The sequence below is a fragment of the Neoarius graeffei genome, chromosome 22 (assembly GCF_027579695.1).
Source record: "Neoarius graeffei isolate fNeoGra1 chromosome 22, fNeoGra1.pri, whole genome shotgun sequence".
NCBI classification, from domain to species: Eukaryota; Metazoa; Chordata; class Actinopteri; order Siluriformes; family Ariidae; genus Neoarius; species Neoarius graeffei.
The window spans coordinates 4,175,372-4,194,884 of record NC_083590.1 but is presented as its reverse complement, the minus strand read 5'-3'; positions in this window follow the sequence as shown (position 1 = coordinate 4,194,884).

The following is a 19,513-nucleotide window of genomic DNA, read 5'->3' as shown; positions in this document are numbered from 1 at the left end:
ATTTGGTGCGTTTCAGATCAGAAAAGGCTGGACAGTCGTGACCTGTTGTTTAGGAAGTTATTGGGTGCTGACGAGACTTGAGCTATTTTGCTAACTTACCAGACTATAGGCTTTTTTTTAATTGAACTTTTATTTCATTTTATTATTTTATTTCTACTATTGTTTAATTCTTATTTTTCTTCCCCATTTATTTTATCTCATCTCATCTCATTATCTCTAGCCGCTTTATCCTGTTCTACAGGGTCGCAGGCGAGCTGGAGCCTATCCCAGCTGACTACGGGTGAAAGGCGGGGTACACCCTGGACAAGTCGCCAGGTCATCACAGGGCTGACACAGACACAGACAACCATTCACACTCTCATTCATACCTACGGTCAATTTAGAGTCACCAGTTAACTCGTATGCTTTCGCAAATGCTTTTTTTGGCACTGAAAACTAGGTTTAAGATTATTTCAAGGACATTTTAACATATAAAGTTATTGTTTCAGGTATCTGGTGGTGGGAGGCTTCTGCATAGCTTTATTGTGGCTGTTTGAATGTTGCTAGCACCAGCCTCTTGTGCTCGAAATGTAGTTTATATTTAAAGAAGCTTGTAAACTGTCTATGTAGTCTGATGTCTTATTGCACCTCTATAACGGTAAAAAACACTCACATTTCATGTTTTCTTTTTGCATGTGGTGTTTTGTATGCTTTTAATTTGGCTATCATTAAAACATTGTTTCATAAGACTTTCCCCCTTTGTGAAATTGTCAATGTTGAGAATTGTATTTTGCATTTCCAAATTTGATAATTTTGACTTTTTTCAACATTAAAAATGTGTTGACTGACCTATCATTTTTTATAAAATAAATAAATTATATTTTTGGTGCACAAATCACAAATTATAGGGGGGCCTATAACCAAAAAAGTCACCCATAGCCTTCATCATTCAATTATTTAACTGCCCCCTCCCAAAGAAATATTTCATATATTTTAATTAAGTATTTATTACCCCCTCATCTCATTATCTCTAGCCGCTTTATCCTTCTACAGGGTCGCAGGCAAGCTGGAGCCTATCCCAGCTGACTACGGGTGAAAGGCGGGGTACACCCTGGACAAGTCGCCAGGTCATCACAGGGCTGACACATAGACACAGACAACCATTCACACTCTCATTCACACCTACGGTCAATTTAGAGTCACCAGTTAACCTAACCTGCATGTCTTTGGACTGTGGGGGGAAACCGGAGCACCCGGAGGAAACCCACGCGGACACGGGGAGAACATGCAAACTCCACACAGAAAGGCCCTCGCCGGCCACGCGGCTCGAACCCAGGACCTTCTTGCTGTGAGGCGACAGCGCTAACCACTACACCACCGTGCCGCCCCATTTATTTTATGTAATTTTATTTTCTATTGCTTACTGTTTTGCTTTTACTTCTGTAAAGCACATTGAACTGCCACTGTGTATGAAATCTGCTATATAAATAAACTTGCCTTGCCTAACGTGAACACAAGACACTATTGTTTTGATCATTGGTTGTATTTTCGAACGGAAATGAAAACGGGTAGCAAACTTATTATGTTCACATTTTATTTACAACATGATGCACCACCTCTGACTGCTTTCTGTCAATCATGAAGAGCCCAGCCGCGTTCACAGCTCCTCCTCCGATCACCAGCTGGAGATGAGCCTCCTCTCGGGAAGTCTTGTCCCGCCCCTCTTATTGACTCCCATCTCCAGTGAGGCTCAGTCTCCGAATGGAGCGTTTTAGTCGGTTTTGTCCAATAACCGTCTAGTATTTTGCTATTGAAAAGGGCAGATATTTTTTAAAAAGCAATTGAAGTCCATTCAGGCTCGGCTCGATTGCGTTGTCACTCACTCACTCACTCCATCACTCACTCACTCACACTCCATCACTCACTCACTCACTCACACTCCATCACTCACATCACTCACTCACTCACACTCCATCACTCACATCACTCACACTCCATCACTCACTCACTCACTCACACTCCATCACTCACTCACACTCTCTCTCTCACTCACTCACTCACACTCCATCACTCACTCACTCACACTCCATCACTCACTCACACTCTCTCTCTCACTCACTCACACTCCATCACTCACTCACACTCTCACTCACTCACACTCCATCACTCACTCAAACTCTCACTCACTCTCACACACTCACTCACTCACTCACCCACACTCACTCACGCACACACACACACACAAAATACTTTTGTGATCGTGCAGTTTTGAAATTGTTAAAATAAACATGTTCACCTACATGTTCATCTTGTTGGGCTTGTGATTTTGACTCGTTTCCAAAATGTATGAAAAGTCACCATATTAGGACTTTTTTTTTTTTTTTTGGCAAATAAGATGTATCGCAATGTTTGACCTCGGTATTTGAAAAATCCTGGTTACGGCCCTGGTCATAGATGAAGAACTTTTCAATCGGTTGTTGCCAGGTCTTTAAATTCATGCCATGACATTGGATGAGTTCAAGATTTTCAGAGATGTTTACATTCAAAGGCTGAATTACTGAATGTTCTGAATGTTCTTTGTCCATGATCCACATATTTGATGAGATGGACTGTTCAAGAGATTAGAAAAGTCTACTGCCCAGTTACTGTTTTTAAAGTGGGTGTGAGTGCAAAAAAAAATGAGTTTTTGAAGTTCAATGGTCATGGTAAATGAAGTTATACCCTGTTCTCTTCTAATCCGTCAACACTGTAAGATGTGTGTCAACTCCGTCAACAGCTCGTCAACTCCATAAGATGAGTTTTCTTTTCATTTTTGTTTTTAAAAGGAGATTTTATTATATTGTCTCAGATTATCTCAATAAAAACACTGCATTTCCTAAATGAATTTGTAATTTTTATATAGCTGAATACCATTGTCTGTTTTTTAGATTAAAAACTAAATGTGAAAATGTATATTTCCCCACTAATAATAAGCGATAGCTCCATAATTTATTTATTTTAAGTAATCGTAGTAGTTTGAAAATGTGGATAGATCAGCACAGATTAAAATGATATCCAATATTCAAAAGAACTGCAATAATTTTATTCAAAATACATATTTTCTAGGTTTCTGTGTGTCTTATGGTGTTGACAAAATTCCATGCTTGTCCAGCAATCATGACAAAAATGTTAAAAATGTTAAACCTGGGAGATTGTATTTTGACAGCATTAAAAGGCCAACATCTGGGGCAACTATAATATATAAATATATTTTGGAAAAATCAACATTTTATTTTTAGAAATTAAAAACCCATTTTATCCCTTGTCTCAAGAATCCCTGATCTATCATTTGATGCAGTGCTGACGCCATCGTCCTCCTCGCCCTCCTCCTCCTCCTCGGTCAGCTGACTCACAGTGGGAGTGCTTCCCTCATTCTGTGAACTGCCAGTGGAATCGGCTGTATCGCTTATATTCAGGGATAATGCTGGCGACACTGTAAAAAAAAAATATCCGTTGTTTTTACGGAAAAACACTGGCAGCTGTGGTTGCCAGAATAATCCTGTTAAAAATACAGTGAAATGTAAACATTACAGAATAACTTGTACATTTCACTGGGATTCCATGTACAATTAATGATAACTAAATGTAAATTTTACAGGTATTCAATGTACAATAATCAATACATAATTTTACGGATATTCATTGTACAATAAACAATGATTCAAAATGGTTACAAGCAATGATCTACTACATAGATATTTTGGGGGGGGCTTTTTTCACCTTTATTGGATAGGACAGTGTCGAGACTGGAAATGAACTGGAGAGAGATCGGGAAATGACCTTGGGTCAGAATCGAACCCGGGGCCCCGGATTCATGGTATGGCGCCTTACTCGACTGAGCCACAACGGTGGCCGGGTTTTTTTTTTTTTTTTTTTAAACAGGGCAATGATGTAATTTTAACTATCACATTCTGTTTTTGTATTACAGTTTGTCTGTGTTTAAACTACAACAATTTGTAAATTCTACAAAAAAATATGATCAATTTAACATATTTGGTGAGGAGTTTTACAGTATATTGATGTAAATTACACACTGCTTCATTGTTTTTGTATTTACAGTTTTTTTATGTCATGATTTTACATAAATTCACTGTTAATTCTACGGACATTTTTTACAGTGTGTCAAGGGCTTATCTTGTAAAACCCGATCCATTATATCATAATATGGAAACTTACTACGTCCAGCCCCAGACCTATTGTGATTCTTTGCTTTGTGATAAACGCCCATCAACACTTATTTTCGATCGGCACTGCTCCGGAGTGCGACCGGCCGCATCTTCGCCCATGAAGCGCCGGAGATCACTCGACAGTTGTCCGTACACGTCGATATTTCTACCAAGAGCTGTTAAACTGGGTTTTGTTGTTTCTAAAACAATGACAAAGTTCTAAAGTTCTATTATTGGCACCCCTGCATTGAATACTTTGTACACCCTCCCTTTGCCAGTAAAACAGCACTGAGTCTTCTCCTATAACATTTTATAAGGTTGGAGATACAAAGCAGGGAATCTGAAACCATTCCTCTTTACACAATCTCTCCAGATCATCCAGTGTCTGAGACCCTCTCTTGTGCTCTCTCCTCTTCAGCTCACCCACAGGTTTTCATTGGGGTTCAAGCCAGGGAACTGAGATGGCCATGGCAGAAGTTTGATTCAGTTTTAGTTTCCTGGCAGAGGCAGCCAGATTTTGATTTAAAATGTCCCAGTATTTCATGGAGTCCATGATGCCATGCACCCTAACAAGGTTTCCAGGGCCTTTGGAGGAAAAACAGCCCCAAAACATCACAGAACTTCCACCATATTGTACAGTTGGGATTGGGTTCTTTTCATTACAGCCATCCTTCTTTGAGCCATCCCACCTTGAGTGTTTATTGCCAAAAAGCTCCATTTTTGTTTCATCAGACCAGAGGACACGATTCCAGTCAAAGTTGTAGTAGCGTTTCACAAACTTCAGGTACTTACGTTTGTGGTTAACTGATAGAAAAGGCTTTTTTTTCCTGGCATAGCTTCCAAATAATCTGTTGGTATGGAGGTGGAGTCTGATGGTGGTTTTGGAGATTTGGAAACCCCAACATTTTATTTTTCTTCTAATTCACCAACAGTGATCCTTGGAGTTTTTTTGTTTTGTTTTGTTTTTACCTCTCTTACCCTCCTCACTGTACATGGGGTCAAATAAACTGGTCGTCTTCCAGTCAACTGTGTACAGTAACAGTTCCAGTTGGTGTCCACATTTTTATTATTGCCCTAACTGTAGAAATTGACATTTTCAGGCAAGTTGCTATTCTTTTAGAACAATTCTCTGACTTCTGAAGGTAAACACACTTCTCCCTCATTTGGTTTGTGTGTTCTCTTATCTTTCCCATGTTGATGGATGACTAAGGGAATTTGGCTTCTGTGTCACCTCATATTTGTTCCCCGGTTAATCAGGAAGTCATGGATTACAGCTTGAAAGTTCCTCCACACTCCAATCAACTCAAACATGTACAATTTAAATGGGAAACATGCTTCAGTTGCATTGTGTTCATTATCATTTCCAGGGGTGCCAATAATAGTGGCATGTGTTTTTGCTGAAAATAATTATTTCTTCACGAGGGATTTGTTTTTCCTCTGAATAAATTTATTCCAATTAAAGGTTGGATTCTTCTCATTTTTTTCAGTGTGAGATGAAGCAACTTCACTAAAAGGTGGAGTTTTTCTAACCCTTTTCACTAATCTTTACAAGGGGGGTGCCAATAATTATGGAGGGCACTGTACACTTGCACACTGCTAGCAAATCACAACAGCTCACACTCTGTTAAAAAGCACACACACGAACACTTTTCCACGTGTTCATGCTCTCCATTAATGATCTTGTTTAAATGCTCCCCAGAACTTCACTAGTTACAGTGTGTTTGACATGCCTTTTCCTTGGATCAATTAAAGATGACAAAAGATATATACTGTCCATGTAGGTATAAGTCTAATCTGTTTCTATGTCTTTAATTCTATCTTCATTCATCTTTCACTCACCGGGTACATCACTTCCCAGCTGGTCCACCCTGTCCCTCAGTTTTTTGATATCCTGTTCATAATCAGAAATCAGAAACACTTTAATTGCCAGGTATGTGGACACACACGAGGAATTTGACTCCAGTTCACTTAGCTCTCATAGTACAAAACAGATAAAAAAGCGTAGACACAAAATCAAACAAACAAGCAAACAACAACAAAAATAGGTGCATAGTGCAAAGTAATCCTGGTAAGTCAAGTACGGAATAGTTAAATAAATATAAAGTATACAGTGAGCACAGAATGACGGTATAAGTGTTCAGATATTTTACAAGTGATATTACTGATATAGGCGGCACGGTGGTGTAGTGGTTAGCGCTGTCGCCTCACAGCAAGAAGGTCCTGGGTTCGAGCCCCGGGGCCGGCAAGGGCCTTTCTGTGTGGAGTTTGCATGTTCTCCCTGTGTCCGCGTGGGTTTCCTCCAGGTGCTCCGGTTTCCCCCACAGTCCAAAGACATGCAGGTTAGGTTAAGTGGTGACTCTAAATTGACCGTAGATGTGAGTGTGAATGGTTGTCTGTGTCTATATGTCAACCCTGTGATGACCTGGCGACTTGTCCAGGGTGTACCCTGCCTTTCGCCCGTAGTCAGCTGGGATAGGCTCCAGCTTGCCTGCGACCCTGTAGAAGGATAAAGCGGCTAGAGATAATGAGATGAGATATTACTGATATATGAATCTGGATTTTAGCTGTTCATCACAGAGACAGCCTGAGGGAAGAAACTGTTCTTGTGTCTGGTTGTTTTTGCATACAGAGATCTATATCGCCTCCCTGAGGGGAGAAGATTAAACAGATTGTGACCAGGGTGTGATGGGTCCGCAGAGATGTTACCTGCCCGTTTCCTGACTCTGGACAAGTATAAGTCTTGAATGGAGGGCAGGTTGACACCAATAATTTTCTCTGCAGACCTTATTGTCCGTTGCAGTCTGTTCTTCTCCTGTTTGGTGACCGATCCAAACCAAACAGTGATGGAAGAGCAAAGAACAGACTGCATGATGGCAGAGTAGAATTGTGTCAGCAGCTTTTTAGGCAGGTTGAGCTTCCTGAGCTGGCGCAGAAAGTACAACCTCTGCTGAGCCTTTTTGATGATAGTGACTGTGTTTGTCTCCCATTTCAAGTCCTGAGAGATTGTGGAACCCAGAAACCTGAAGCTTTCAACGGCAGTCACAGTGTTGGTGTTGATGGTGATGGGCAGCAGAGTGTGTGGGGGGGGGCTCCTCCTAAAGTCCACTGTCATCTCCACAGTTTTGAGCGTGTTCAGCTCCCGATTGTTCTGACCACACCACCAGACCAGCCGTTCAACCTCCCGTCTGTATGCAGACTCGTCACCGTCCCGGATGAGGCCGATGACCGTTGTATCGTCTGCAAATTTCAGGAGTTTAACGGACAGGTCTCTTGAGGTGCAGTCGTTGGTATAAAGGGAGAAGAGCAGTGGGGAGAGCACACACCCTTGTGGAGCACCAGTGCTGACAGTCCGAGTGCTGGATATGAAGCTCCTCATCCTCACCTGCTGCTTTCTGTCAGTCAGGAAGTTTGTAACCCACTGACAGGTGGAGGAGGGCACAGTGAGCTGGGTAAGCTTGGTGTGGAGGATGTCTGGAACAATGGTGTTGAATGCCAAACTGAAGTCCACGAACAGAATCCTGGCGTACGTCCCTGCAGGGTCAAGGTGTTGCAGGATGTACAGTAGTGCAGTCCCATATTGATTGCATCAATGATGCTTGTTCATATCCTGTTCATGCTTGTTCATCTTCTCTTGTATTTCATTCAGCTGGTTTACTGGAGAGCCCAAGTTCTCCAGCAAATCTTTGTTTTGGTCCAGGAAATTTTTCATGCCCTGCATCTCTTCCTGAAGCCAGCATGGACATAAAAACAGACCAGCTATTTTTCCAGCGTTTGGATTAAAGATTCAAAGCTGCAACGGTGATGCTATTTTTTATATTTTATTTTGCTGTTTTTGACCAAACTGGCTTACCATTACATTACAGAGAGAGAGAGATGGCCTATCGATTTCATAAAATTGGTGAAATTTAGTTACCTCTGAAATTTGGTCACTGTGATATGATTATTTCTGCAATATCTCACAAAATATCAGGCCATTCTGTGGCTGGGAAGTTATTTAATTAGAGGGGATTCCCGAGCAAATAATGAAATCGCTCGCTTCGTGCAGTCAAGCAGACAGAGGAAGTCTGTATACCCATGCGCAGGTTTCCCTTTGAGCGTGCACTGACAGTTCCATCATTCTGTCGCTAAACGAACAGCTGATCACACCGAGGTGCTCGCTGACCGCCGATATTTATTAGTTTGGTCCTGCGTTTCCTTTCCTTCACAACATCACATCTTTTCTTCTTGCTTTCCATTACTGTAGTCGGTCTTTCACGTTTCATTCGCACACTCACATCCTCCATTTTTCTCTCCTGTTTCAGATTTGTATCCCACAATGCCTTGCGCAAACGGGGAAAGCCCACCACGTGAAGTGTGATGTAGTATCTTGAATTGGGTCATGTTGAAGCAGGCAAAAATAGCAGAGAATTTAGGGCCACATGGCCCTAAATTCATTAATTGTTCTATTTTAAAAAACTTAATAAAATCGGAAGTCTGTGATTTCAACTGAGTAGCTTTCGGTCCACTAAACTAAAATAATTGGGTGTCAGGGAAAATTCTTTTTGTGACCTACAGCTGAAAAATTTGAAAGGCAGTCTACCTTTAATCAAAACCATACTTAAAGTTTATTCAGTCTAAAGAGATGTTATAAATTTATTTATATAAACTTATAAAACACTCGTGTATAGACACAAGTGTTTTACTGGGAAATACACCACTTGTATTTTTCATATAAGCTACATCTGGGACATGGAGAACCAAAACCGTGACAAATCTCAATATCATTCCAATTATTTGGTATCGACTACAAATAGTCTGCTCATGCGCAGTTACTCCGCACGTTTGTATTTTGAGTTCTATGAGATATAAATAAAAGTGACTGCATCTGATTTCTTTGTTATCGTTTGAGTCGTCACGCTAACTTGAAAATCAGTAGTTCCAAAAAAAAAAGTATGGATGATAAAACATTTGTTGAATTTGGGTCTCACAAAATATGAGTTGTTAGTGTCTGTCTTCAGCATCGGCAAATGACTGCTTGCTCACCACTAACAAATCACGATATTTTATTCAACCTCGTCCAACGACTGCTTAACGTGTCTCTTGTGAAGAAATCGATGAATTGTTTTGATAAATTTGGGTACGTTTTGTTTGTTAATGTGTCTATATAATAAAAAGAAAATCACACGTTGGCTTGAAGATATGAAGTTTATCTTCTCATGTTGAAAAACTTGTATTTTTCATACAAAATACACTGAGGATCTGAGTGACATATTTTCTGATATTTCACTCCGATGATGTCACTCAGTGTTTTCCTGCTAACTTGATGCGTGTTGTCAAAATGATGAATCGGTTCAAAATTAAAATTATTTTCATTAACTTGCATATTTTTTGTGGATGTGTCCGTATAATACCGTATTGGCCCGAATATAAGACGACCCTGAATGTAAGACGACCCCCCCTTTTCCAAGTTCATCTTTGGGGAAAAAGTTTTTTGAAGACCAAATGTTCATTCATATAAAGCGTATTTATTTCAAAATTCTGTTTAAAATTAGAGGCTTTTGTTTTTCACATTTAAATAGAGGTCATTTCAGTCTCATTTCCGTGAACACTTTTCATAGAAGTAAAAAAAAGAGGCTAACTGCAGGCTACTAGACAAGCCAAATTAAAACATTTAAATTGCATTAATTCAACAAATTTTTCAGGTTTAGATTGAAAGTTCATAAACTTCAGAATGTCAATGCATTAACTTCCCATAGCCTACGGGTATATGGAATAAATTTGCAGAACAGTGCAAATGCTTTAAACAATGCATTAAACAATACATTAAGGTTTACAATAATAAACAACTGAAACTATGGAAAAGGTAGTTTGCTAAATTACAGCTACTCAGCACAGAGATCCTCAGCCTCACTTTGCTCACGCTCACTGTCCTCACTTTCACTTTCGTTTTTGTCGGCATTTTGTCTAGTCCGCGAATTTAAGACGACCCCCCTTTTTAAGAGCTATTTTTTTTTTTACAACAAAAACACCGTCTTATGTTCGAGCCAATACGGTATAAAGAACATTACACGGTTGTGGGAAGATATGAAGTTTATCTTTTCATGCTGAAAATATTTTCACTCGTTCGCTTCATGAAAATGTTCAGCACTCGAAGATAAACTTCATATCTTTGCACAATAGATAGATAGATATAGATATAGATACTTAATATGTAAAATAATTATTGCTGTGTTGTGTCTTAAATAGCTGATACCTTCTGTATATTTTTTGATATGTCTTGTCTATTTGAATGCTTCTCAATAACCTCAGAGAGCTTCTGAACAGTATTTATCAAGCGATCCAGCTCCTGTTTGCTGAACGTGAAGTCAGGAGAATGCATCATTTTGTTTCTCAAGGTGATGACCTGCATGATGAACAGAAAAATGAAAATAAGCATGGCATCCCATTTGGCTTAAAATTTATACTTATTATATCATAGAGTTATCAGCTTTGTCTGTGCATATACAGGCAAAAACACAAACATTAAAATGAAAAAAAGGAATACACGTGACCTGAACATTTCAATAATTTTACCTGGATTAGGTACTTGTCCTCTGTAAAGGCTTTAAAGTGCTTGCACTGAGTCATGAAGCTCAGGATGGCAGAAATGTCAAACTGATCAAAACTGTGATGATCTTTTGTTCCACGTGTAACTCTGCCTACCTGGGTAGGCTTCTCATTGCTATCTAATAAATCTAATGCATCTAATGGTCAACTGAGTTCTTATCCCTGGGTTCGAACAGGAGGACTGCAGTAGTGAACACTATTATATTATAGTATTACCGCCACACCACCCAATAACACAGACAACAACAATTAAGGTTTATAAAAAAGAAATCATTCTGTATTGTTACCTTTAACGCAGAAGAGGATCAATAGAAGTCAATATCTAAATCTAAAATGGATTTAGCTTCAGTGTGCAGAGGGAATTATTATGTGATGGGAAATGAATGCAAGGTGTGAAACAAATGTGGTGTAGTACTACATGAATATCTGTAATGTGGAAGGAATACGGTGTAATATCAATATATAATATCAATGAATGGTATGTAGTGTTAAATAAATGGGGTGTGATGTTAGATGAGTGTGGTGAAATGTAAATTTAGTGTTGTGTGAAGCTAAATGGCAATCACCGTGAAATTAGGGCATTTGGTGTACCATACCCAATATCAGGATATAAAGGAAGAAGTATCAATCAGGTATAATAGGCCAGGGATGAGAGGCTTGTGATGAAAAAATCTGAAATATTAGCCGGGGGTCTGGGGGCCCGGTGGGGGCCCAGGGGGCGAAGCCCCCGTGAGCTCATGGATTTTAGAGATTTTTTACCCTAAAAAACATTTATTTTATCATCAAAATTTTACAAATGTTGTTGAAATACCATACCCTGTTTGCTTACAAAATTGACACTTATACAAAAGTAGAAGTCTCTTTCAAGTACATACATTACTTAAACTTTCATTTGATAAAGATCAACTACACCTTGGGTGGCCAACCCGCGGCTCGCGAGCCGCATGCGGCTCTTTGCCCGGTGTCATGCGGCTCTTACGTTCATATCGAAGTTTGTGTTGTTTTTTTTTTTAATGTGCGTGTGCGCTTTGCTTGAGTTCAGTATGGTATTTTCGTCAAATGCATCTTCGCTTTGCTTGGGTATATTACGGTATTTTCAGGTCATGTCAAATGCGCATGTGCGTGAGATAATCGGGACGAGGCGGGTGTGTTTGGAAGGTGTGGAGGAGTTGTTGGATGAGAGGAGGGTTGGCTGCGAAGCGCGAGGTTTAAACTTGTTTTCATCAAGGAAGTGGGAGAGAGGCTTTTGTAAGTTTATTTTCTGAGGCGTATGATTCAGTGACACCAAACTGGCCTAACGACGGGGAAGAGGAAAAGTAATGCGGATGGAGCTACAGATAGCTCAATGGAGAAAAAAGGAAAGAAAAACGCCGCTGCTGCGGTTGATAAGCTAATCTGTCTTGCGGAGGAGCCAGAGTGGGGGGGAGACGAGACAAGTGGCAATGAAGAGGCAATGGAATTCAGACAGACAGGAAGCCAGGTGGAACAGGTACGAGGCCGTGGAGGGTTCGGGGCAGAGAGTAGTGTAGGGAAGGTAAGAATCACAAGCACACACGGCAGAGAGGAAACAAACAATGAGTTTAAGGTCATCTTAAGATTTGAGGAGCAGGGAGGACTCAAAACTATGAATCCTGTCACACTGACAAAGGTACTAAGGAAAGAGGTGGGGGACATTATTCGAGGAGTGGTCTTAAATGACGGGAATTTGCTGATCATATGCAGAGATAGGGAACAAAGTGAACGTGCATTTGGTTTGAAGTCCATAGAGCAACGAAAAGTGGTTAGTGCTAGCTATGTTGGTGTGAGGGGCCGTTTTAAAAAAGGGGTAATATGGGGAGTCCCAGTGGAAATGCCAATGGAGGAGATAAGAACTAACCTGCAAGGGGGGAGAATAAGAGGGATGAAGCGTATGCAAGTAACTCGGGATGGAGAAAGAAGAGACAGTGCAGGCGTCCTCCTGGAATTTGAGGATGAAATATTGCCACAGAATGTGTTCTTGGGGTTCCTAAGCTATAAGGTGCGGGAATATGTGGCTGGGCCAGTAAGGTGCTATAAATGCCAAAGGTTTGGCCATGTGGCAAAAGTGTGCAATGGGAAACGCAGGTGCGCTAGATGCGGGGAAGATCATGAGTACTCTGAGTGTGCGCGAGAGAAGCCTCTGTGTTGCAACTGTGGGGGGGATCACAGTGTAGCGTTTAGAGGTTGTGATGAATTAAAAAGGCAGAAGGAAATTCAACAGGTGAGAGTTCAACAGAAGATCACATATGCGGCGGCAGCTAGAATGGTAAGACCAATCAGAGGGTGTGAGGAAGCTATCCGAAGCAGCCAAGGACCTAGGAAGGAACCGGATAGGCTAAATCAGGAGATCATAATTGACTTGAAGAAATTAGTGACATTTATCGTGGCGGTCTTGAACTCAACAATGGAAGTGAAGTCCAAATCAGAGAGGACACAAATTATAGTGAAAGCTGCAGTGTGTAATCTAGGGCTGAAGGATTTGACATGGGAGGATGTAAGCAAGGAGCTGTATTATCAGACTAGAGCGGAGAAGTCAGGTACTTGATAGCCCTTGTAATGGTTCTTATCCTACAATGGAATGCTAGGAGTCTACTGGCCAATGGGCAGGAACTGAAGAAATTTATTGATGATTTGCCTAGTAAACCTGAGGTGGTGTGTGTTCAGGAGACATGGTTGCGGCCAAATTTAGATTTCAGAATTAGAGGATATGTGGGTGTTAGATGTGACCGAGCAGAGGGGGGTGGAGGTGGGTGTGCCTCATTTATAAGGGAGGATGTCTCATTTAAGGAAGCTGGGATAGGAAAGAACCAAGAGTATGTGTCAATAGAAATCTGGACAGGAGAAGGTGAGCTAAGTGTTATTAATTATTACAACCCATGCAAAGCACTGGATTTGAATAAGCTGTTGGCCATAGAGGGTATGGGGGGTAATAAGATTGTATTATGTGGTGATTTTAACGCACACAGCACTTTATGGGGGAGCACTAGAAATGAGCTAAATGGGGGTGTGGTGGAACAGTTGATGGAGGAGAGGGGCCTGGTCTGTCTTAATGATGGGCGGGGAACCAGGATAGATGTACACACTGGAAACACGTCAGCCCTTGATCTAACTATGGTGAGTAGGAACATTGCAAGCCGTTGTGAATGGGAGGTGAGGGAGGATACAACAGTTGGTAGTGACCACTTTCCAGTAGAATGCAGAATTGTATTAAGGGGGATGGCAACACAGGGGGGGATTGGGAATAGATGGATACTTGGTAAGGCAAATTGGAGTGTTTTTAAATACATAATTGAAATGGAGATTGATAAAGTAAAGGTTAATGAGGACATTGAAACCACTGATAATGAAATAAGAACGATTTTAATTGAGGCGGCAGAGCAGTGTATCCCAAAAAGTAGTGGAAAAATGAATAGAAAGGCAGTACCATGGTGGACAGATGAATGTAGTAAGGCAATCAAAGAGAGGAATATAGCACTGGGTGTTTTAAGAGATGCTTTAACTTTTGATAAATTAATGGCATATAAAAAGGCAAGAGCTATCGCACGAGGGGTGGTTAGAAAGGCAAAAAGGGAAAGTTGGAGAAACTTTTGTGATGGGATGGGCAGATCAACAGCGGTTGGGGAGGTTTGGGGAGCAATTAAAAGTATGAAGGGGATTCGTAAAGAGAGGCAGTACCCTGTACTTAAATTACAAGATGAAGTAGCAGTGAATGATGAAGAGAAGGCTGAGATGATAGCCAAGGCTCTGATTAAAATACATAGCTCTGACAATCTGACAGAGTTGGGTAAACGGGGACGTGGGGAAACGAAAGCAGCTTACCCTGACGTGTTTAGATGGAGGGAGGGAAATGGGGGTACTATGGATGCCTTGTTCACCCTGGATGAGCTAAAGAGAGCGATAGGGAGGTCTGGTAACTCGGCTCCTGGGAAAGACAATATTTGCTATAGCATGTTCAAACAGCTGGGACCAAGGGCCATGATGAAGATCCTTGAATTCTATAATAAGGTGTGGGAGATGGGCATCTTGCCCACAAATTGGAAGGAGGCTGTTATTGTCCCTATCAGGAAGCCAGGTAGGGACCCCTCCAACCCAAGTAATTATAGACCCATTGCGCTTACATCACACATGGGAAAGATAATGGAGAGAATGATTACAGAGCGGTTAGTGTATTATGTGGAGCATAAGGGAAAGATGTCAGTGTATCAAAGTGGGTTCAGGAAGGGGAGGGGGACTATGGACCCGGTCATATGTTTGGAGACAGATGTTCGAAAAGCCCAGGCAAACAAGGAGTCAGTCGTAGCCGTGTTCCTGGACGTAGAAAAGGCATATGATATGGTATGGAAGGAAGGCCTTATGATCAGGTTAAGTGAAATTGGCATATCAGGACGCACATTTAACTGGATTAAGGCTTTTTTATTTGAAAGATTTATCCAAGTTAGAGTAGGAGGAGCTTTGTCAGGGCGATATCCAGTGGAGAATGGGACTCCCCAAGGGAGTGTGATTAGCCCAATTTTATTCTCTATAATGATAAATGAAGTTTTCAGACAGGTTGATGATGGTATTGGTCGCTCACTATTTGCGGATGATGGGGCACTATGGAAGCGGGGGCGGAATATCAAGTATATTGTATCAAAAATGCAGGAGGCCATTCATTTAGTGGAGAAGTGGTCATACGCATGGGGCTTTAAGTTCTCGATTGAAAAAACTAAAGTTTTGCTCTTCACAAAGAAGAGGAACACTGAGATACTACTAAGAATGTATGATCAAGTAATAGAGCAAGTTAAAGAGTTTAAGTTTTTAGGTATGTGGATGGACTCTAGGTTAACATGGAACACTCATATATTGCATGTGGTTACAAAATGTAAGGGAATCCTAAATGTGATGAGGTGTCTATTGGGGGTGGACTGGGGAGCCAGCAGGTCGGCCCTGAAAAAGATTTATATAGTACTAATTAGATCTGTACTGGACTATGGATGTGTGGCGTATGATTCAGCGGCAATAACGAGCCTAAAGAAGTTGGATGTGATCCAGGCGCAAGCCCTGAGACTGTGCTGTGGGGCGTTTAGGACGTCCCCAGTAGCAGCACTTCAGGTGGAAGTGGGAGAAATGCCCCTAGAGTTGCGGCGGAGGCAACTGATGATGCACTATTGGGTGAACCTCAGAGGGCACTCAGTTTCTCTCCACCCCACAGTTGGTACCCTGCAGCCGTGTTGGGAGAGTGAGAGGGCAAAGCAAGAGTGTTTTGCATGGAGAAGCGGTAGCATAGCAGAAACGATGCTCTTCACCCAGAAGCAGTTCTCCCCCAGTGTGGCATTATCTGTTACCCCTCCATGGCTGTTTCCAACGATTTCAGTGGACTTCAGTATCCTAGATAAAGTAAGGTCAAGCAAGCCACCTGCAGATGTAAAGCAGGTCGTGGATGAAAGAATAAGAATATTTTATGGCTCTTGTGTACCAGTGTACACCGATGGTTCAAAAGATCCCAAGTTGGGTAGCACAGGATTTGCATTTGTTATCCCATCTCTGCATATCTCAGTACAACAGAAGACATCAAATAATTTGGCTGTGTTTACAGTGGAATTATTGGCAATTCTAGCAGCTCTCCAGTGGCTGGAAAGTGTCCAAGTGATGGAGGTGATAATATGCTCTGACTCAAGCTCCTCACTGAAGGCAATTGAATCTTTCAGGTCTACTAGCAGACAGGATTTAATAGTTGAGATTTTTGAAACCCTGTACAGGCTTCATAAAAGAAACTCAAAGGTCTCATTTATGTGGGTTCCAGCACATAGGGGTATAGGAGGTAATGAAGAAGCTGACCAGCTGGCTAAGCAGGCAGTGGTATCTGACAGCCCTATAATGAATGTAGCTTTAAGTAGATCCGAAAGTAAATCAATCATTAAAGAGTACTTCATTAAAGAGTGGCAGGGATACTGGGAAAGGGCAGTTAAGGGGAGGCATTTGTTTACCTTGCAGGAAACAGTGGGATTAAGGGGACGGGTAGCGTTGGGAGGCACAAAGGAGGAGAGAATCATCACCCGGCTTAGAATAGGTCACACCCAGTTAAATAAATCACTCCATCTCATTGGAAAACACCCATCAGGCCTCTGTGCGCAGTGCAATGAGCAGGAGTCAGTTGAGCATGTCTTAATTCACTGTAGCAGGTATGCATTGCAAAGGAGACACATAATTCATGAACTCAGGATTCAGCGAAAGGAACTTAGTCTTAAGAACATCCTCACAGGTATCAGACAGAAAACACTTTTAATTTTTCTTAAAGAATCAGGATTATTGAACAGAATCTGAATAAGCATCACTCTACACATCACACATGTAACTCATTAGTATTAAGGGGAAAGTGAAACTCTGGCTCAGAAGCAGTAGACAGTAGGGGGCGAAAATGCGCCTAAAAAGTTGTGCGCCACCCGCCCATTAAACAACGAAGAAGAAGAAGAAGAAGAAGTGAGATAATCGCTAAGTTTTTGGGCAAGGTGTATCTTGTGTCAAGTAGCCTCTCAAAATGGCAATGAAAAAATGCACAGCCAAACGAAAATATGAAGACGAACATAGGACATTTTTAACAGAGTGGGAGAGTTTATACTTTTTTGTTGAACGTAATGGCAAGCCATTCTGCCTTATATGTCAGTCGTCATTAGCTCATTTCAAAGCTTCCCGCCTCCCTGAATAAGCAAGGAGCCAGATATGCAACACTAATTGAAAACCTGCACGAAAGCTTTGTAACCCGGTTCCGTGATATACAACTGAAAAGGCCACAGGTTACGTTCCTCGTCGACCCATTCAATGCGGAGACGGACTGTTTGAAAGCCCTGCTTGTCACAGATGAGGCTGCGGCTGAGTTGGAGATGATCGATCTTCGTGAGGAAGACCAACTGAAACCTGTTTTGAGGGAAGGCACCATTGAGTTTTGGAAAAGTGTGCCATTGGAAAAATACCCGAATGTGAAACAGGCTGCGCTTAGTCAATGTTTGGGTCAGCACACGTCTGCGAGTCTGTGTTCTCTGCCATGAAACACGTGAAGTCAAAGCATCGTTCTGTTCTGACTGAAACCCGTGTGAAAGAACTGCTTCGAGTGGCAACGACGGAATACAAGGCAGATTTGAAGAGGATTGTTCAAGGCAAGGAATGTCAGAAGTCCCACTAAGCAACATGCATAGTAAGTGCACACAATATTGATTGCTGTAAATGACTGGCCTGTGGTATTAGTACTGACTGAAGGAGTAAATTTCTCTCATGTTGGCGTGTGACATTTACTATTAATCTGGCTGAGCAGAGGTGCGTGAGCGTGTGTGTCTGTGAGGGAGAGAGAGCGGGGGGCGATGTTCATGTGCGGTCATGTGTATGGTGTGGCTTTTTTTTTGGTAATGCCATGAGTCCCACTAAGTTGCATGCATAGTAAGTGCACACAATGTTCATTGTTAAAAATGACTGGCCTCAGCCTGTGGTCTTAGTACTGTAGGAGTAAATATGTTGGTGTGTGACATTTACTATTAATCTGGCTGAGCAGAGGTGTGTGTGTGTGTGTGTGAGAGAGAGAGAGGAAGGGATGGGTGATGTTCGTGTGCCCATGTGTATGATGTGGCTCTTTGCAGTAATACAGTAAAAAATGTGGCTCTTGGTCTCCAACTGGTTGGCCACCCCTGAACTACACCTATGTAAAGGAAACATTGACATAGGCCTTTTGTGATAAATTTTGCATATACATTCCAGGTGAGCACCAACATGATACTTCAAATTTGCTGCTCTAAATCCAAACTAAGGTAACACATTCACTGCTATATTAAATAATGGTTTATATGATTTATGAATACATTTTTCCTTTGGTTCTATAAAGTGTTTGTCTATTTACAATATATACAACTATTTACAGTTTCATGGTGCAGAAAATTTATTTCTTCTTTAGTTTGAGCTTTTTAGCAAGAGCTAAAAGCTTGTTGGTCCTCTCCCTCTTTTTAGCCAACTCCTCTTGATTTTTCACATGCTCCAGCCTTGCTTTCTTTTGTTCCCTGTCTAACTCCTCCTTCTGTATGCTCAAAGGAAAGCAATCGGATCTGCGCGATTCAGCCGTGAAAAAGTCGGCATCTGCACCTTTAGTTTGTGTGGAGAGATATGATCTGCAATAACATGCATTGTTGGCTACAGACCGAAACATACTTTCAGAATGCACTGGCCAAGGCAGGACTAAACTCGATGTGCCTTCTAATAATAATTTAAAAAAAAAAAACAGAATAGTAATTTGGAATCTAAAAACCTTGTGTCTACACTTTTTTCTTTCGCCAAGTGGCAGCTGTGTTCAACTGGGGCGGGACATGACTGAATGGGCGTTTCTGATTTGTTAGCTGTCATCCTTACACCGCATGGCATGCCCCAAGCGTTTACAACACAGAATTCCAAGTCCTCTGCTCCAAAATCGGCAGTTTCAAAACGATTGATTTTTTTTAAACTGACAACCAAAAAAAAAATTAACCGGTTGACGCTGATTCGGTCAACCACCGGTCAAACAGTCATCGGTTAACATCCCTACACCCTACCCCCCCTAAAATTTTCTCAACGGATTTGCAACAACATAAAAAAGGTCCATTTTGACTGAAAAAAAGCGGAATTCCGCCAAAAAGTGGAAAACTCATCCCTGATAGGCACAAGACAATATAAAGTAATGATATAAAATATCTGCAGCCTATACAATCGTTAAACAGGCACAGAATAGTGTG